This window comes from Hemiscyllium ocellatum, unplaced genomic scaffold (assembly GCF_020745735.1).
Source record: "Hemiscyllium ocellatum isolate sHemOce1 unplaced genomic scaffold, sHemOce1.pat.X.cur. scaffold_2642_pat_ctg1, whole genome shotgun sequence".
NCBI lineage: Eukaryota > Metazoa > Chordata > Chondrichthyes > Orectolobiformes > Hemiscylliidae > Hemiscyllium > Hemiscyllium ocellatum.
The window spans coordinates 49963-69715 of NW_026868153.1; the positions used below are offsets into that span (position 1 = coordinate 49963).

At 51.6% G+C, this 19753-nt stretch overlaps 9 non-coding genes across 9 annotated transcripts; all 9 read left to right on the forward strand.

The window, feature by feature from the left end:
- Positions 1-1743: 1743 nt before the first annotated feature.
- LOC132812263 (U2 spliceosomal RNA) lies at positions 1744-1935 on the forward strand. The gene has a single exon (XR_009643554.1). It is a non-coding gene; the product is annotated as a U2 spliceosomal RNA (small nuclear RNA).
- Positions 1936-3755: 1820 nt separating this feature from the next.
- Positions 3756-3947, forward strand: LOC132812264 (U2 spliceosomal RNA). The gene has a single exon (XR_009643555.1). It is a non-coding gene; the product is annotated as a U2 spliceosomal RNA (small nuclear RNA).
- A 1819-nt stretch (positions 3948-5766) lies between these two features.
- LOC132812265 (U2 spliceosomal RNA) lies at positions 5767-5958 on the forward strand. The gene has a single exon (XR_009643556.1). It is a non-coding gene; the product is annotated as a U2 spliceosomal RNA (small nuclear RNA).
- A 1798-nt stretch (positions 5959-7756) lies between these two features.
- LOC132812266 (U2 spliceosomal RNA) lies at positions 7757-7948 on the forward strand. Its single transcript, XR_009643557.1, has one exon. It is a non-coding gene; the product is annotated as a U2 spliceosomal RNA (small nuclear RNA).
- Positions 7949-9765: 1817 nt separating this feature from the next.
- On the forward strand, positions 9766-9957 carry LOC132812267 (U2 spliceosomal RNA). Its single transcript, XR_009643558.1, has one exon. It is a non-coding gene; the product is annotated as a U2 spliceosomal RNA (small nuclear RNA).
- Positions 9958-11776: 1819 nt separating this feature from the next.
- LOC132812276 (U2 spliceosomal RNA) lies at positions 11777-11968 on the forward strand. Its single transcript, XR_009643567.1, has one exon. It is a non-coding gene; the product is annotated as a U2 spliceosomal RNA (small nuclear RNA).
- A 1819-nt stretch (positions 11969-13787) lies between these two features.
- LOC132812268 (U2 spliceosomal RNA) lies at positions 13788-13979 on the forward strand. The gene has a single exon (XR_009643559.1). It is a non-coding gene; the product is annotated as a U2 spliceosomal RNA (small nuclear RNA).
- Positions 13980-15797: 1818 nt separating this feature from the next.
- LOC132812277 (U2 spliceosomal RNA) lies at positions 15798-15988 on the forward strand. Its single transcript, XR_009643568.1, has one exon. It is a non-coding gene; the product is annotated as a U2 spliceosomal RNA (small nuclear RNA).
- Positions 15989-17804: 1816 nt separating this feature from the next.
- LOC132812269 (U2 spliceosomal RNA) lies at positions 17805-17996 on the forward strand. The gene has a single exon (XR_009643560.1). It is a non-coding gene; the product is annotated as a U2 spliceosomal RNA (small nuclear RNA).
- Positions 17997-19753: the final 1757 nt, after the last annotated feature.

Genomic DNA, 19753 nt, shown 5'->3' on the forward strand with positions numbered 1-19753 from the left:
TCAGTGATTGTTGCATCTATTGTCTTTTCAGTTGCAGGAAACTATCGTCTTTTGTTACGGGTTTTCTGTCTTATGAACCTGCTCTGCAGTTACCTGATGAAGGTGCAGCACGCTGAAAGCCAGGACAGGGGTAACCCCAACGTGCTACAGGGAACATTCTGGAACCAGGGGCCTGCCAGGAAGGTAACTTGCCAATTTAAATGAATGGATTTGCCCTTGTCTGCCGTTTTGGGCTTCTGCGGTCGTTCTTGGAACGTATCCCACCGATGGTACGGCGGTGGCGGGGGGTGGGGTGACTGCTGTAATTTCAAAGAACCCCGTTGGGCTGAAACCTGGTGTTGTGGGATTTTTAACACAGTCAAATCAGGTTGTGGGATCCCATGACTCAGCCAATGTCAAATGGCTATCAGATCAGCCCCCACAGCCCCTTCCCAACCCCCCCGCCTCCCCCCCCACCCCCGAGGCAACAAATTTATCCTAATATTTTCTTGAACAAGAAAGAAATGTCTTTGGTCTGTTTCCTGAATAGAGTGAAACCCCCATCTCTGTTTGTTTCTTCGCAAACTACTGTACGGAAGCGACCTGCTTTAGTAGCTACGTCTGTACGTAAAGATTATTCACGCAGACGATCGCCCAAGGCTGGAACTGGCTTCAGCTCCTGGTGCCACCAGGCAGCCGTACTAACCACTGATCCACTGTGCCACCCGTACGATTTGGAACGATTTGTCATCATTTGCGGTGCAAGTAGCGAAACAGTTGTCAGTTTGTCAACTGGGTCGGATTATAATGTTGTCAGCGATCTGCAGCAATGTGAACGGAGATGTCGAATCGAGCTGCTGGTGGTGATGAGGCGCGCTTGCAGCGTGACATGTTTACACGGGGAGATCAGCTCCCTCCCCATTCTCCCAGAGAGTCGGATACAAGTAGAGAGGATATTGAAGTGGACGATAAAGAAAGGGTGCACGGACGTAATTCGCTTTTCGCAACTTTTCGGATTGATGCGGAATGCCGAGGAGCGAATCCTGTACGTGAGGGAAACGATGATTGGCATTTATGGGCAAGCTACACCAACACAAGGGGAGGCAATGAATAGGATCTTTCCGTCAAGGCCAACATTTCTCGCCCATGCCGAGATCAGCCTGGTGGTGAGCTGCTCTCTCGAACCGCTGCAGTCCAAGTGCTGTCGGTAGCCCCGCGATGCTGTTTGGGCGGGGATTCCCGATTTTGACCCGGTAACACCGGAGGAACAAAGACATATTTGCAATTCAGGACAGCGAGTGCCTCGGGGGGGGGGGAGAACTTGCGAATGGTGGTGTTCCCGTGGATCTGCTGCCGTCATCCTTCGAGGCTGCGTTGGCCATGGGTTTGCAAGGTGCTGCCTGAGGAATTCTGGTGAATCTTGTAGATGCCGGGGAATGAATGACCCTGCCGGGGGAATGAATGACCCTGCCGCCGCCGCTGTCCCCGATCACCGGGAGAAACCTCTCTGCAGTCGACCTGACGTGCGGTGGCTCCGGCCCGTGCCATCTGATTGGTCGTCAGCGCGACCTACGCGGCTACGTAACAGATGGACAGAAAAGCACGGGGAAAGCACAGCGACTGCTGCAGAGTGATCTTCCGGTCTGGTTGGATATCTTGGAAGGAAGGTAGACGGTAAGGGAATAAAGGAACTTTGAATATCATCAAACTGATGGAAAGGATAGTCGGCAAATATGACCTCCACCGTTGGAGTATTAATGTGCTATCGCTTCTCGGCCTTTTGGCTTGGAATATGTGTAGTTTCTGTTCTTATCAGTTTAATCGCTGATATCTCCCGAAGGTGGGAGTGTTTGTATTAAATGGATTTTTGGAGCAGGGAGATGGCTTAAGGGCTTGCTCTGTCCTCTCCATGTATCAGCCTGGTATTGCAGTGTTTCCAGGAATGGTGCACCCAACGCTTACCCAAGTTCAAAAGCAGGTGAATGCAATGTGAATCTCTTGCCTTTGCTAGTTTGCCGTGTTGATGGCAGTCAGTGATTGTTGCATCTATTGTCTTTTCAGTTGCAGGAAACTATCGTCTTTTGTTACGGGTTTTCTGTCTTATGAACCTGCTCTGCAGTTACCTGATGAAGGTGCAGCACGCTGAAAGCCAGGACAGGGGTAACCCCAACGTGCTACAGGGAACATTCTGGAACCAGGGGCCTGCCAGGAAGGTAACTTGCCAATTTAAATGAATGGATTTGCCCTTGTCTGCCGTTTTGGGCTTCTGCGGTCGTTCTTGGAACGTATCCCACCGATGGTACGGCGGTGGCGGGGGGTGGGGTGACTGCTGTAATTTCAAAGAACCCCGTTGGGCTGAAACCTGGTGTTGTGGGATTTTTAACACAGTCAAATCAGGTTGTGGGATCCCATGACTCAGCCAATGTCAAATGGCTATCAGATCAGCCCCCACAGCCCCTTCCCAACCCCCCCGCCTCCCCCCCCACCCCCGAGGCAACAAATTTATCCTAATATTTTCTTGAACAAGAAAGAAATGTCTTTGGTCTGTTTCCTGAATAGAGTGAAACCCCCATCTCTGTTTGTTTCTTCGCAAACTACTGTACGGAAGCGACCTGCTTTAGTAGCTACGTCTGTACGTAAAGATTATTCACGCAGACGATCGCCCAAGGCTGGAACTGGCTTCAGCTCCCTGGTGCCACCAGGCAGCCGTACTAACCACTGATCCACTGTGCCACCCGTACGATTTGGAACGATTTGTCATCATTTGCGGTGCAAGTAGCGAAACAGTTGTCAGTTTGTCAACTGGGTCGGATTATAATGTTGTCAGCGATCTGCAGCAATGTGAACGGAGATGTCGAATCGAGCTGCTGGTGGTGATGAGGCGCGCTTGCAGCGTGACATGTTTACACGGGGAGATCAGCTCCCTCCCCATTCTCCAGAGAGTCGGATACAAGTAGAGAGGATATTGAAAGTGGACGATAAAGAAAGGGTGCACGGACGTAATTCGCTTTTCGCAACTTTTCGGATTGATGCGGAATGCCGAGGAGCGAATCCTGTACGTGAGGGAAACGATGATTGGCATTTATGGGCAAGCTACACCAACACAAGGGGAGGCAATGAATAGGATCTTTCCGTCAAGGCCAACATTTCTCGCCCATGCCGAGATCAGCCTGGTGGTGAGCTGCTCTCTCGAACCGCTGCAGTCCAAGTGCTGTCGGTAGCCCCGCGATGCTGTTTGGGCGGGGATTCCCGATTTTGACCCGGTAACACCGGAGGAACAAAGACATATTTGCAATTCAGGACAGCGAGTGTCCTCGGGGGGGGGGGAGAACTTGCGAATGGTGGTGTTCCCGTGGATCTGCTGCCGTCATCCTTCGAGGCTGCGTTGGCCATGGGTTTGCAAGGTGCTGCCTGAGGAATTCTGGTGAATCTTGTAGATGCCGGGGGAATGAATGACCCTGCCGGGGGAATGAATGACCCTGCCGCCGCCGCTGTCCCCGATCACCGGGAGAAACCTCTCTGCAGTCGACCTGACGTGCGGTGGCTCCGGCCCGTGCCATCTGATTGGTCGTCAGCGCGACCTACGCGGCTACGTAACAGATGGAGAGAAAAGCACGGGGAAAGCACAGCGACTGCTGCAGAGTGATCTTCCGGTCTGGTTGGATATCTTGGAAGGAAGGTAGACGGTAAGGGAATAAAGGAACTTTGAATATCATCAAACTGATGGAAAGGATAGTCGGCAAATATGACCTCCACCGTTGGAGTATTAATGTGCTATCGCTTCTCGGCCTTTTGGCTTGGAATATGTGTAGTTTCTGTTCTTATCAGTTTAATCGCTGATATCTCCCGAAGGTGGGAGTGTTTGTATTAAATGGATTTTTGGAGCAGGGAGATGGCTTAAGGGCTTGCTCTGTCCTCTCCATGTATCAGCCTGGTATTGCAGTGTTTCCAGGAATGGTGCACCCAACGCTTACCCAAGTTCAAAAGCAGGTGAATGCAATGTGAATCTCTTGCCTTTGCTAGTTTGCCGTGTTGATGGCAGTCAGTGATTGTTGCATCTATTGTCTTTTCAGTTGCAGGAAACTATCGTCTTTTGTTACGGGTTTTCTGTCTTATGAACCTGCTCTGCAGTTACCTGATGAAGGTGCAGCACGCTGAAAGCCAGGACAGGGGTAACCCCAACGTGCTACAGGGAACATTCTGGAACCAGGGGCCTGCCAGGAAGGTAACTTGCCAATTTGAATGAATGGATTTGCCCTTGTCTGCCGTTTTGGGCTTCTGCGGTCGTTCTTGGAACGTATCCCACCGATGGTACGGCGGTGGCGGGGGGTGGGGTGACTGCTGTAATTTCAAAGAACCCCGTTGGGCTGAAACCTGGTGTTGTGGGATTTTTAACACAGTCAAATCAGGTTGTGGGATCCCATGACTCAGCCAATGTCAAATGGCTATCAGATCAGCCCCCACAGCCCCTTCCCAACCCCCCCGCCTCCCCCCCCACCCCCGAGGCAACAAATTTATCCTAATATTTTCTTGAACAAGAAAGAAATGTCTTTGGTCTGTTTCCTGAATAGAGTGAAACCCCCATCTCTGTTTGTTTCTTCGCAAACTACTGTACGGAAGCGACCTGCTTTAGTAGCTACGTCTGTACGTAAAGATTATTCACGCAGACGATCGCCCAAGGCTGGAACTGGCTTCAGCTCCCTGGTGCCACCAGGCAGCCGTACTAACCACTGATCCACTGTGCCACCCGTACGATTTGGAACGATTTGTCATCATTTGCGGTGCAAGTAGCGAAACAGTTGTCAGTTTGTCAACTGGGTCGGATTATAATGTTGTCAGCGATCTGCAGCAATGTGAACGGAGATGTCGAATCGAGCTGCTGGTGGTGATGAGGCGCGCTTGCAGCGTGACATGTTTACACGGGGAGATCAGCTCCCTCCCCATTCTCCACAGAGAGTCGGATACAAGTAGAGAGGATATTGAAAGTGGACGATAAAGAAAGGGTGCACGGACGTAATTCGCTTTTCGCAACTTTTCGGATTGATGCGGAATGCCGAGGAGCGAATCCTGTACGTGAGGGAAACGATGATTGGCATTTATGGGCAAGCTACACCAACACAAGGGGAGGCAATGAATAGGATCTTTCCGTCAAGGCCAACATTTCTCGCCCATGCCGAGATCAGCCTGGTGGTGAGCTGCTCTCTCGAACCGCTGCAGTCCAAGTGCTGTCGGTAGCCCCGCGATGCTGTTTGGGCGGGGATTCCCGATTTTGACCCGGTAACACCGGAGGAACAAGGACATATTTGCAATTCAGGACAGCGAGTGCCTCGGCGGGGGGGAGAACTTGCGAATGGTGGTGTTCCCGTGGATCTGCTGCCGTCATCCTTCGAGGCTGCGTTGGCCATGGGTTTGCAAGGTGCTGCCTGAGGAATTCTGGTGAATCTTGTAGATGCCGGGGGAATGAATGACCCTGCCGGGGAATGAATGACCCTGCCGCCGCCGCTGTCCCCGATCACCGGGAGAAACCTCTCTGCAGTCGACCTGACGTGCGGTGGCTCCGGCCCGTGCCATCTGATTGGTCGTCAGCGCGACCTACGCGGCTACGTAACAGATGGACAGAAAAGCACGGGGAAAGCACAGCGACTGCTGCAGAGTGATCTTCCGGTCTGGTTGGATATCTTGGAAGGAAGGTAGACGGTAAGGGAATAAAGGAACTTTGAATATCATCAAACTGATGGAAAGGATAGTCGGCAAATATGACCTCCACCGTTGGAGTATTAATGTGCTATCGCTTCTCGGCCTTTTGGCTTGGAATATGTGTAGTTTCTGTTCTTATCAGTTTAATCGCTGATATCTCCCGAAGGTGGGAGTGTTTGTATTAAATGGATTTTTGGAGCAGGGAGATGGCTTAAGGGCTTGCTCTGTCCTCTCCATGTATCAGCCTGGTATTGCAGTGTTTCCAGGAATGGTGCACCCAACGCTTACCCAAGTTCAAAAGCAGGTGAATGCAATGTGAATCTCTTGCCTTTGCTAGTTTGCCGTGTTGATGGCAGTCAGTGATTGTTGCATCTATTGTCTTTTCAGTTGCAGGAAACTATCGTCTTTTGTTACGGGTTTTCTGTCTTATGAACCTGCTCTGCAGTTACCTGATGAAGGTGCAGCACGCTGAAAGCCAGGACAGGGGTAACCCCAACGTGCTACAGGGAACATTCTGGAACCAGGGGCCTGCCAGGAAGGTAACTTGCCAATTTGAATGAATGGATTTGCCCTTGTCTGCCGTTTTGGGCTTCTGCGGTCGTTCTTGGAACGTATCCCACCGATGGTACGGCGGTGGCGGGGGGTGGGGTGACTGCTGTAATTTCAAAGAACCCCGTTGGGCTGAAACCTGGTGTTGTGGGATTTTTAACACAGTCAAATCAGGTTGTGGGATCCCATGACTCAGCCAATGTCAAATGGCTATCAGATCAGCCCCCACAGCCCCTTCCCAACCCCCCCGCCTCCCCCCCCACCCCGAGGCAACAAATTTATCCTAATATTTTCTTGAACAAGAAAGAAATGTCTTTGGTCTGTTTCCTGAATAGAGTGAAACCCCCATCTCTGTTTGTTTCTTCGCAAACTACTGTACGGAAGCGACCTGCTTTAGTAGCTACGTCTGTACGTAAAGATTATTCACGCAGACGATCGCCCAAGGCTGGAACTGGCTTCAGCTCCCTGGTGCCACCAGGCAGCCGTACTAACCACTGATCCACTGTGCCACCCGTACGATTTGGAACGATTTGTCATCATTTGCGGTGCAAGTAGCGAAACAGTTGTCAGTTTGTCAACTGGGTCGGATTATAATGTTGTCAGCGATCTGCAGCAATGTGAACGGAGATGTCGAATCGAGCTGCTGGTGGTGATGAGGCGCGCTTGCAGCGTGACATGTTTACACGGGGAGATCAGCTCCCTCCCCATTCTCCACAGAGAGTCGGATACAAGTAGAGAGGATATTGAAAGTGGACGATAAAGAAAGGGTGCACGGACGTAATTCGCTTTTCGCAACTTTTCGGATTGATGCGGAATGCCGAGGAGCGAATCCTGTACGTGAGGGAAACGATGATTGGCATTTATGGGCAAGCTACACCAACACAAGGGGAGGCAATGAATAGGATCTTTCCGTCAAGGCCAACATTTCTCGCCCATGCCGAGATCAGCCTGGTGGTGAGCTGCTCTCTCGAACCGCTGCAGTCCAAGTGCTGTCGGTAGCCCCGCGATGCTGTTTGGGCGGGGATTCCCGATTTTGACCCGGTAACACCGGAGGAACAAGGACATATTTGCAATTCAGGACAGCGAGTGCCTCGGCGGGGGGGAGAACTTGCGAATGGTGGTGTTCCCGTGGATCTGCTGCCGTCATCCTTCGAGGCTGCGTTGGCCATGGGTTTGCAAGGTGCTGCCTGAGGAATTCTGGTGAATCTTGTAGATGCCGGGGGAATGAATGACCCTGCCGCCGCCGCTGTCCCCGATCACCGGGAGAAACCTCTCTGCAGTCGACCTGACGTGCGGTGGCTCCGGCCCGTGCCATCTGATTGGTCGTCAGCGCGACCTACGCGGCTACGTAACAGATGGAGAGAAAAGCACGGGGAAAGCACAGCGACTGCTGCAGAGTGATCTTCCGGTCTGGTTGGATATCTTGGAAGGAAGGTAGACGGTAAGGGAATAAAGGAACTTTGAATATCATCAAACTGATGGAAAGGATAGTCGGCAAATATGACCTCCACCGTTGGAGTATTAATGTGCTATCGCTTCTCGGCCTTTTGGCTTGGAATATGTGTAGTTTCTGTTCTTATCAGTTTAATCGCTGATATCTCCCGAAGGTGGGAGTGTTTGTATTAAATGGATTTTTGGAGCAGGGAGATGGCTTAAGGGCTTGCTCTGTCCTCTCCATGTATCAGCCTGGTATTGCAGTGTTTCCAGGAATGGTGCACCCAACGCTTACCCAAGTTCAAAAGCAGGTGAATGCAATGTGAATCTCTTGCCTTTGCTAGTTTGCCGTGTTGATGGCAGTCAGTGATTGTTGCATCTATTGTCTTTTCAGTTGCAGGAAACTATCGTCTTTTGTTACGGGTTTTCTGTCTTATGAACCTGCTCTGCAGTTACCTGATGAAGGTGCAGCACGCTGAAAGCCAGGACAGGGGTAACCCCAACGTGCTACAGGGAACATTCTGGAACCAGGGGCCTGCCAGGAAGGTAACTTGCCAATTTGAATGAATGGATTTGCCCTTGTCTGCCGTTTTGGGCTTCTGCGGTCGTTCTTGGAACGTATCCCACCGATGGTACGGCGGTGGCGGGGGGTGGGGTGACTGCTGTAATTTCAAAGAACCCCGTTGGGCTGAAACCTGGTGTTGTGGGATTTTTAACACAGTCAAATCAGGTTGTGGGATCCCATGACTCAGCCAATGTCAAATGGCTATCAGATCAGCCCCCACAGCCCCTTCCCAACCCCCCCGCCTCCCCCCCCACCCCGAGGCAACAAATTTATCCTAATATTTTCTTGAACAAGAAAGAAATGTCTTTGGTCTGTTTCCTGAATAGAGTGAAACCCCCATCTCTGTTTGTTTCTTCGCAAACTACTGTACGGAAGCGACCTGCTTTAGTAGCTACGTCTGTACGTAAAGATTATTCACGCAGACGATCGCCCAAGGCTGGAACTGGCTTCAGCTCCCTGGTGCCACCAGGCAGCCGTACTAACCACTGATCCACTGTGCCACCCGTACGATTTGGAACGATTTGTCATCATTTGCGGTGCAAGTAGCGAAACAGTTGTCAGTTTGTCAACTGGGTCGGATTATAATGTTGTCAGCGATCTGCAGCAATGTGAACGGAGATGTCGAATCGAGCTGCTGGTGGTGATGAGGCGCGCTTGCAGCGTGACATGTTTACACGGGGAGATCAGCTCCCTCCCCATTCTCCAGAGAGTCGGATACAAGTAGAGAGGATATTGAGAGTGGACGATAAAGAAAGGGTGCACGGACGTAATTCGCTTTTCGCAACTTTTCGGATTGATGCGGAATGCCGAGGAGCGAATCCTGTACGTGAGGGAAACGATGATTGGCATTTATGGGCAAGCTACACCAACACAAGGGGAGGCAATGAATAGGATCTTTCCGTCAAGGCCAACATTTCTCGCCCATGCCGAGATCAGCCTGGTGGTGAGCTGCTCTCTCGAACCGCTGCAGTCCAAGTGCTGTCGGTAGCCCCGCGATGCTGTTTGGGCGGGGATTCCCGATTTTGACCCGGTAACACCGGAGGAACAAAGACATATTTGCAATTCAGGACAGCGAGTGTCTCGGGGGGGGGAGAGAACTTGCGAATGGTGGTGTTCCCGTGGATCTGCTGCCGTCATCCTTCGAGGCTGCGTTGGCCATGGGTTTGCAAGGTGCTGCCTGAGGAATTCTGGTGAATCTTGTAGATGCCGGGGGAATGAATGACCCTGCCGGGGAATGAATGACCCTGCCGCCGCCGCTGTCCCCGATCACCGGGAGAAACCTCTCTGCAGTCGACCTGACGTGCGGTGGCTCCGGCCCGTGCCATCTGATTGGTCGTCAGCGCGACCTACGCGGCTACGTAACAGATGGAGAGAAAAGCACGGGGAAAGCACAGCGACTGCTGCAGAGTGATCTTCCGGTCTGGTTGGATATCTTGGAAGGAAGGTAGACGGTAAGGGAATAAAGGAACTTTGAATATCATCAAACTGATGGAAAGGATAGTCGGCAAATATGACCTCCACCGTTGGAGTATTGATGTGCTATCGCTTCTCGGCCTTTTGGCTTGGAATATGTGTAGTTTCTGTTCTTATCAGTTTAATCGCTGATATCTCCCGAAGGTGGGAGTGTTTGTATTAAATGGATTTTTGGAGCAGGGAGATGGCTTAAGGGCTTGCTCTGTCCTCTCCATGTATCAGCCTGGTATTGCAGTGTTTCCAGGAATGGTGCACCCAACGCTTACCCAAGTTCAAAAGCAGGTGAATGCAATGTGAATCTCTTGCCTTTGCTAGTTTGCCGTGTTGATGGCAGTCAGTGATTGTTGCATCTATTGTCTTTTCAGTTGCAGGAAACTATCGTCTTTTGTTACGGGTTTTCTGTCTTATGAACCTGCTCTGCAGTTACCTGATGAAGGTGCAGCACGCAGAAAGCCAGGACAGGGGTAACCCCAACGTGCTACAGGGAACATTCTGGAACCAGGGGCCTGCCAGGAAGGTAACTTGCCAATTTAAATGAATGGATTTGCCCTTGTCTGCCGTTTTGGGCTTCTGCGGTCGTTCTTGGAACGTATCCCACCGATGGTACGGCGGTGGCGGGGGGTGGGGTGACTGCTGTAATTTCAAAGAACCCCGTTGGCCTGAAACCTGGTGTTGTGGGATTTTTAACACAGTCAAATCAGGTTGTGGGATCCCATGACTCAGCCAATGTCAAATGGCTATCAGATCAGCCCCCACAGCCCCTTCCCAACCCCCCCGCCTCCCCCCCCACCCCCGAGGCAACAAATTTATCCTAATATTTTCTTGAACAAGAAAGAAATGTCTTTGGTCTGTTTCCTGAATAGAGTGAAACCCCCATCTCTGTTTGTTTCTTCGCAAACTACTGTACGGAAGCGACCTGCTTTAGTAGCTACGTCTGTACGTAAAGATTATTCACGCAGACGATCGCCCAAGGCTGGAACTGGCTTCAGCTCCCTGGTGCCACCAGGCAGCCGTACTAACCACTGATCCACTGTGCCACCCGTACGATTTGGAACGATTTGTCATCATTTGCGGTGCAAGTAGCGAAACAGTTGTCAGTTTGTCAACTGGGTCGGATTATAATGTTGTCAGCGATCTGCAGCAATGTGAACGGAGATGTCGAATCGAGCTGCTGGTGGTGATGAGGCGCGCTTGCAGCGTGACATGTTTACACGGGGAGATCAGCTCCCTCCCCATTCTCCAGAGAGTCGGATACAAGTAGAGAGGATATTGAGAGTGGACGATAAAGAAAGGGTGCACGGACGTAATTCGCTTTTCGCAACTTTTCGGATTGATGCGGAATGCCGAGGAGCGAATCCTGTACGTGAGGGAAACGATGATTGGCATTTATGGGCAAGCTACACCAACACAAGGGGAGGCAATGAATAGGATCTTTCCGTCAAGGCCAACATTTCTCGCCCATGCCGAGATCAGCCTGGTGGTGAGCTGCTCTCTCGAACCGCTGCAGTCCAAGTGCTGTCGGTAGCCCCGCGATGCTGTTTGGGCGGGGATTCCCGATTTTGACCCGGTAACACCGGAGGAACAAAGACATATTTGCAATTCAGGACAGCGAGTGTCTCGGGGGGGGGGGAGAACTTGCGAATGGTGGTGTTCCCGTGGATCTGCTGCCGTCATCCTTCGAGGCTGCGTTGGCCATGGGTTTGCAAGGTGCTGCCTGAGGAATTCTGGTGAATCTTGTAGATGCCGGGGGAATGAATGACCCTGCCGGGGGAATGAATGACCCTGCCGCCGCCGCTGTCCCCGATCACCGGGAGAAACCTCTCTGCAGTCGACCTGACGTGCGGTGGCTCCGGCCCGTGCCATCTGATTGGTCGTCAGCGCGACCTACGCGGCTACGTAACAGATGGAGAGAAAAGCACGGGGAAAGCACAGCGACTGCTGCAGAGTGATCTTCCGGTCTGGTTGGATATCTTGGAAGGAAGGTAGACGGTAAGGGAATAAAGGAACTTTGAATATCATCAAACTGATGGAAAGGATAGTCGGCAAATATGACCTCCACCGTTGGAGTATTAATGTGCTATCGCTTCTCGGCCTTTTGGCTTGGAATATGTGTAGTTTCTGTTCTTATCAGTTTAATCGCTTATATCTCCCGAAGGTGGGAGTGTTTGTATTAAATGGATTTTTGGAGCAGGGAGATGGCTTAAGGGCTTGCTCTGTCCTCTCCATGTATCAGCCTGGTATTGCAGTGTTTCCAGGAATGGTGCACCCAACGCTTACCCAAGTTCAAAAGCAGGTGAATGCAATGTGAATCTCTTGCCTTTGCTAGTTTGCCGTGTTGATGGCAGTCAGTGATTGTTGCATCTATTGTCTTTTCAGTTGCAGGAAACTATCGTCTTTTGTTACGGGTTTTCTGTCTTATGAACCTGCTCTGCAGTTACCTGATGAAGGTGCAGCACGCTGAAAGCCAGGACAGGGGTAACCCCAACGTGCTACAGGGAACATTCTGGAACCAGGGGCCTGCCAGGAAGGTAACTTGCCAATTTGAATGAATGGATTTGCCCTTGTCTGCCGTTTTGGGCTTCTGCGGTCGTTCTTGGAACGTATCCCACCGATGGTACGGCGGTGGCGGGGGGTGGGGTGACTGCTGTAATTTCAAAGAACCCCGTTGGGCTGAAACCTGGTGTTGTGGGATTTTTAACACAGTCAAATCAGGTTGTGGGATCCCATGACTCAGCCAATGTCAAATGGCTATCAGATCAGCCCCCACAGCCCCTTCCCAACCCCCCCGCCTCCCCCCCCACCCCCGAGGCAACAAATTTATCCTAATATTTTCTTGAACAAGAAAGAAATGTCTTTGGTCTGTTTCCTGAATAGAGTGAAACCCCCATCTCTGTTTGTTTCTTCGCAAACTACTGTACGGAAGCGACCTGCTTTAGTAGCTACGTCTGTACGTAAAGATTATTCACGCAGACGATCGCCCAAGGCTGGAACTGGCTTCAGCTCCCTGGTGCCACCAGGCAGCCGTACTAACCACTGATCCACTGTGCCACCCGTACGATTTGGAACGATTTGTCATCATTTGCGGTGCAAGTAGCGAAACAGTTGTCAGTTTGTCAACTGGGTCGGATTATAATGTTGTCAGCGATCTGCAGCAATGTGAACGGAGATGTCGAATCGAGCTGCTGGTGGTGATGAGGCGCGCTTGCAGCGTGACATGTTTACACGGGGAGATCAGCTCCCTCCCCATTCTCCAGAGAGTCGGATACAAGTAGAGAGGATATTGAGAGTGGACGATAAAGAAAGGGTGCACGGACGTAATTCGCTTTTCGCAACTTTTCGGATTGATGCGGAATGCCGAGGAGCGAATCCTGTACGTGAGGGAAACGATGATTGGCATTTATGGGCAAGCTACACCAACACAAGGGGAGGCAATGAATAGGATCTTTCCGTCAAGGCCAACATTTCTCGCCCATGCCGAGATCAGCCTGGTGGTGAGCTGCTCTCTCGAACCGCTGCAGTCCAAGTGCTGTCGGTAGCCCCGCGATGCTGTTTGGGCGGGGATTCCCGATTTTGACCCGGTAACACCGGAGGAACAAAGACATATTTGCAATTCAGGACAGCGAGTGTCTCGGGGGGGGGGGGAGGACTTGCGAATGGTGGTGTTCCCGTGGATCTGCTGCCGTCATCCTTCGAGGCTGCGTTGGCCATGGGTTTGCAAGGTGCTGCCTGAGGAATTCTGGTGAATCTTGTAGATGCCGGGGGAATGAATGACCCTGCCGGGGAATGAATGACCCTGCCGCCGCCGCTGTCCCCGATCACCGGGAGAAACCTCTCTGCAGTCGACCTGACGTGCGGTGGCTCCGGCCCGTGCCATCTGATTGGTCGTCAGCGCGACCTACGCGGCTACGTAACAGATGGAGAGAAAAGCACGGGGAAAGCACAGCGACTGCTGCAGAGTGATCTTCCGGTCTGGTTGGATATCTTGGAAGGAAGGTAGACGGTAAGGGAATAAAGGAACTTTGAATATCATCAAACTGATGGAAAGGATAGTCGGCAAATATGACCTCCACCGTTGGAGTATTAATGTGCTATCGCTTCTCGGCCTTTTGGCTTGGAATATGTGTAGTTTCTGTTCTTATCAGTTTAATCGCTGATATCTCCCGAAGGTGGGAGTGTTTGTATTAAATGGATTTTTGGAGCAGGGAGATGGCTTAAGGGCTTGCTCTGTCCTCTCCATGTATCAGCCTGGTATTGCAGTGTTTCCAGGAATGGTGCACCCAACGCTTACCCAAGTTCAAAAGCAGGTGAATGCAATGTGAATCTCTTGCCTTTGCTAGTTTGCCGTGTTGATGGCAGTCAGTGATTGTTGCATCTATTGTCTTTTCAGTTGCAGGAAACTATCGTCTTTTGTTACGGGTTTTCTGTCTTATGAACCTGCTCTGCAGTTACCTGATGAAGGTGCAGCACGCAGAAAGCCAGGACAGGGGTAACCCCAACGTGCTACAGGGAACATTCTGGAACCAGGGGCCTGCCAGGAAGGTAACTTGCCAATTTAAATGAATGGATTTGCCCTTGTCTGCCGTTTTGGGCTTCTGCGGTCGTTCTTGGAACGTATCCCACCGATGGTACGGCGGTGGCGGGGGGTGGGGTGACTGCTGTAATTTCAAAGAACCCCGTTGGGCTGAAACCTGGTGTTGTGGGATTTTTAACACAGTCAAATCAGGTTGTGGGATCCCATGACTCAGCCAATGTCAAATGGCTATCAGATCAGCCCCCACAGCCCCTTCCCAACCCCCCCGCCTCCCCCCCCACCCCCGAGGCAACAAATTTATCCTAATATTTTCTTGAACAAGAAAGAAATGTCTTTGGTCTGTTTCCTGAATAGAGTGAAACCCCCATCTCTGTTTGTTTCTTCGCAAACTACTGTACGGAAGCGACCTGCTTTAGTAGCTACGTCTGTACGTAAAGATTATTCACGCAGACGATCGCCCAAGGCTGGAACTGGCTTCAGCTCCCTGGTGCCACCAGGCAGCCGTACTAACCACTGATCCACTGTGCCACCCGTACGATTTGGAACGATTTGTCATCATTTGCGGTGCAAGTAGCGAAACAGTTGTCAGTTTGTCAACTGGTCGGATTATAATGTTGTCAGCGATCTGCAGCAATGTGAACGGAGATGTCGAATCGAGCTGCTGGTGGTGATGAGGCGCGCTTGCAGCGTGACATGTTTACACGGGGAGATCAGCTCCCTCCCCATTCTCCAGAGAGTCGGATACAAGTAGAGAGGATATTGAGAGTGGACGATAAAGAAAGGGTGCACGGACGTAATTCGCTTTTCGCAACTTTTCGGATTGATGCGGAATGCCGAGGAGCGAATCCTGTACGTGAGGGAAACGATGATTGGCATTTATGGGCAAGCTACACCAACACAAGGGGAGGCAATGAATAGGATCTTTCCGTCAAGGCCAACATTTCTCGCCCATGCCGAGATCAGCCTGGTGGTGAGCTGCTCTCTCGAACCGCTGCAGTCCAAGTGCTGTCGGTAGCCCCGCGATGCTGTTTGGGCGGGGATTCCCGATTTTGACCCGGTAACACCGGAGGAACAAAGACATATTTGCAATTCAGGACAGCGAGTGTCTCGGGGGGGGGGAGGGAACTTGCGAATGGTGGTGTTCCCGTGGATCTGCTGCCGTCATCCTTCGAGGCTGCGTTGGCCATGGGTTTGCAAGGTGCTGCCTGAGGAATTCTGGTGAATCTTGTAGATGCCGGGGAATGAATGACCCTGCCGGGGGAATGAATGACCCTGCCGCCGCCGCTGTCCCCGATCACCGGGAGAAACCTCTCTGCAGTCGACCTGACGTGCGGTGGCTCCGGCCCGTGCCATCTGATTGGTCGTCAGCGCGACCTACGCGGCTACGTAACAGATGGAGAGAAAAGCACGGGGAAAGCACAGCGACTGCTGCAGAGTGATCTTCCGGTCTGGTTGGATATCTTGGAAGGAAGGTAGACGGTAAGGGAATAAAGGAACTTTGAATATCATCAAACTGATGGAAAGGATAGTCGGCAAATATGACCTCCACCGTTGGAGTATTAATGTGCTATCGCTTCTCGGCCTTTGGCTTGGAATATGTGTAGTTTCTGTTCTTATCAGTTTAATCGCTGATATCTCCCGAAGGTGGGAGTGTTTGTATTAAATGGATTTTGGAGCAGGGAGATGGCTTAAGGGCTTGCTCTGTCCCTCTCCATGTATCAGCCTGGTATTGCAGTGTTTCCAGGAATGGTGCACCCAACGCTTACCCAAGTTCAAAGCAGGTGAATGCAATGTGAATCTCTTGCCTTTGCTAGTTTGCCGTGTTGATGGCAGTCAGTGATTGTTGCATCTATTGTCTTTTCAGTTGCAGGAAACTATCGTCTTTTGTTACGGGTTTTCTGTCTTATGAACCTGCTCTGCAGTTACCTGATGAAGGTGCAGCACGCTGAAAGCCAGGACAGGGGTAACCCCAACGTGCTACAGGGAACATTCTGGAACCAGGGGCCTGCCAGGAAGGTAACTTGCCAATTTGAATGAATGGATTTGCCCTTGTCTGCCGTTTTGGGCTTCTGCGGTCGTTCTTGGAACGTATCCCACCGATGGTACGGCGGTGGCGGGGGGTGGGGTGACTGCTGTAATTTCAAAGAACCCCGTTGGGCTGAAACCTGGTGTTGTGGGATTTTTAACACAGTCAAATCAGGTTGTGGGATCCCATGACTCAGCCAGCCAATGTCAAATGGCTATCAGATCAGCCCCCACAGCCCCTTCCCAACCCCCCCGCCTCCCCCCCCACCCCCGAGGCAACAAATTTATCCTAATATTTTCTTGAACAAGAAAGAAATGTCTTTGGTCTGTTTCCTGAATAGAGTGAAACCCCCATCTCTGTTTGTTTTCTTCGCAAACTACTGTACGGAAGCGACCTGCTTTAGTAGCTACGTCTGTACGTAAAGATTATTCACGCAGACGATCGCCCAAGGCTGAACTGGCTTCAGCTCCCTGGTGCCACCAGGCAGCCGTACTAACCACTGATCCACTGTGCCACCCGTACGATTTGGAACGATTTGTCATCATTTGCGGTGCAAGTAGCGAAACAGTTGTCAGTTTGTCAACTGGGTCGGATTATAATGTTGTCAGCGATCTGCAGCAATGTGAACGGAGATGTCGAATCGAGCTGCTGGTGGTGATGAGCGCGCTTGCAGCGTGACATGTTTACACGGGGAGATCAGCTCCCTCCCCATTCTCCACAGAGAGTCGGATACAAGTAAGAGGATATTGAAAGTGACGATAAAGAAAGGGTGCACGGACGTAATTCGCTTTTCGCAACTTTTCGGATTGATGCGGAATGCCGAGGAGCGAATCCTGTACGTGAGGGAAACGATGATTGGCATTTATGGCAAGCTACACCAACACAAGGGGAGGCAATGAATAGGATCTTTCCGTCAAGGCCAACATTTCTCGCCCATGCCGAGATCAGCCTGGTGGTGAGCTGCTCTCTCGAACCGCTGCAGTCCAAGTGCTGTCGGTAGCCCCGCGATGCTGTTTGGGCGGGGATTCCCGATTTTGACCCGGTAACACCGGAGGAACAAAGACATATTTGCAATTCAGGACAGCGAGTGTCTCGGCGGGGGGGAGAACTTGCGAAATGGTGGTGTTCCCGTGGATCTGCTGCCGTCATCCTTCGAGGCTGCGTTGGCCAGGGGTTTGCAAGGTGCTGCCGGAGGAATTCTGGTGAATCTTGTAGATGCCGGGGAATGAATGACCCTGCCGGGGGAATGAATGACCCTGCCGCCGCCGCTGTCCCCGATCACCGGGAGAAACCTCTCTGCAGTCGACCTGACGTGCGGTGGCTCCGGCCCGTGCCATCTGATTGGTCGTCAGCGCGACCTACGCGCTACGTAACAGATGGACAAAAAGCACGGGGAAAGCACAGCGACTGCTGCAGAGTGATCTTCCGGTCTGGTGGATATCTTGGAAGGAAGGTAGACGGTAAGGGAATAAAGGAACTTTGAATATCATCAAACTGATGGAAAGGATAGTCGGCAAATATGACCTCCACCGTTGGAGTATTGATGTGCTATCGCTTCTCGGCCTTTTGGCTTGGAATATGTGTAGTTTCTGTTCTTATCAGTTTAATCGCTGATATCTCCCGAAGGTGGGAGTGTTTGTATTAAATGGATTTTTGGAGCAGGGAGATGGCTTAAGGGCTTGCTCTGTCCTCTCCATGTATCAGCCTGGTATTGCAGTGTTTCCAGGAATGGTGCACCCAACGCTTACCCAAGTTCAAAAGCAGGTGAATGCAATGTGAATCTCTTGCCTTTGCTAGTTTGCCGTGTTGATGGCAGTCAGTGATTGTTGCATCTATTGTCTTTTCAGTTGCAGGAAACTATCGTCTTTTGTTACGGGTTTTCTGTCTTATGAACCTGCTCTGCAGTTACCTGATGAAGGTGCAGCACGCTGAAAGCCAGGACAGGGTAACCCCAACGTGCTACAGGGAACATTCTGGAACCAGGGGCCTGCCAGGAAGGTAACTTGCCAATTTGAATGAATGGATTTGCCCTTGTCTGCCGTTTTGGCTTCTGCGTCGTTCTTGGAACGTATCCCACCGATGGTACGGCGGTGGCGGGGGTGGGGTGACTGCTGTAATTTCAAAGAACCCCGTTGGGCTGAAACCTGGTGTTGTGGGATTTTTAACACAGTCAAATCAGGTTGTGGGATCCCATGACTCAGCCAATGTCAAATGGCTATCAGATCAGCCCCCACAGCCCCTTCCCAACCCCCCCGCCTCCCCCCCCACCCCCGAGGCAACAAATTTATCCTAATATTTTCTTGAACAAGAAAGAAATGTCTTTGGTCTGTTTCCTGAATAGAGTGAAACCCCCATCTCTGTTTGTTTCTTCGCAAACTACTGTACGGAAGCGACCTGCTTTAGTAGCTACGTCTGTACGTAAAGATTATTCACGCAGACGATCGCCCAAGGCTGGAACTGCTTCAGCTCCCTGGTGCCACCAGGCAGCCGTACTAACCACTGATCCACTGTGCCACCCGTACGATTTGGAACGATTTGTCATCATTTGCGGTGCAAGTAGCGAAACAGTTGTCAGTTTGTCAACTGGGTCGGATTATAATGTTGTCAGCGATCTGCAGCAATGTGAACGGAGATGTCGAATCGAGCTGCTGGTGGTGATGAGGCGCGCTTGCAGCGTGACATGTTTACACGGGGAGATCAGCTCCTCCCCATTCTCCACAGAGAGTCGGATACAAGTAGAGAGGATATTGAAAGTGGACGATAAAGAAAGGGTGCACGGACGTAATTCGCTTTTCGCAACTTTTCGGATTGATGCGGAATGCCGAGGAGCGAATCCTGTACGTGAGGGAAACGATGATTGGCATTTATGGGCAAGCTACACCAACACAAGGGGAGGCAATGAATAGGATCTTTCCGTCAAGGCCAACATTTCTCGCCCATGCCGAGATCAGCCTGGTGGTGAGCTGCTCTCTCGAACCGCTGCAGTCCAAGTGCTGTCGGTAGCCCCGCGATGCTGTTTGGGCGGGGATTCCCGATTTTGACCCGGTAACACCGGAGGAACAAAGACATATTTGCAATTCAGGACAGCGAGTGCCTCGGGGGGGGGGAGGAGAACTTGCGAATGGTGGTGTTCCCGTGGATCTGCTGCCGTCATCCTTCGAGGCTGCTGCGTTGGCCATGGGTTTGCAAGGTGCTGCCTGAGGAATTCTGGTGAATCTTGTAGATGCCGGGGGAATGAATGACCCTGCCGGGGGAATGAATGACCCTGCCGCCGCCGCTGTCTCCCCGATCACGCGGGAGAAACCTCTCTGCAGTCGACCTGACGTGCGGTGGCTCCGGCCCGTGCCATCTGATTGGTCGTCAGCGCGACCTACGCGGCTACGTAACAGATGGAGAGAAAAGCACGGGGGAAAGCACAGCGACTGCTGCAGAGTGATCTTCCCGTTCTGGTTGGATATCATGAAGGAAGGTAGACGGTTAAGGGAATAAAGGAACTTTG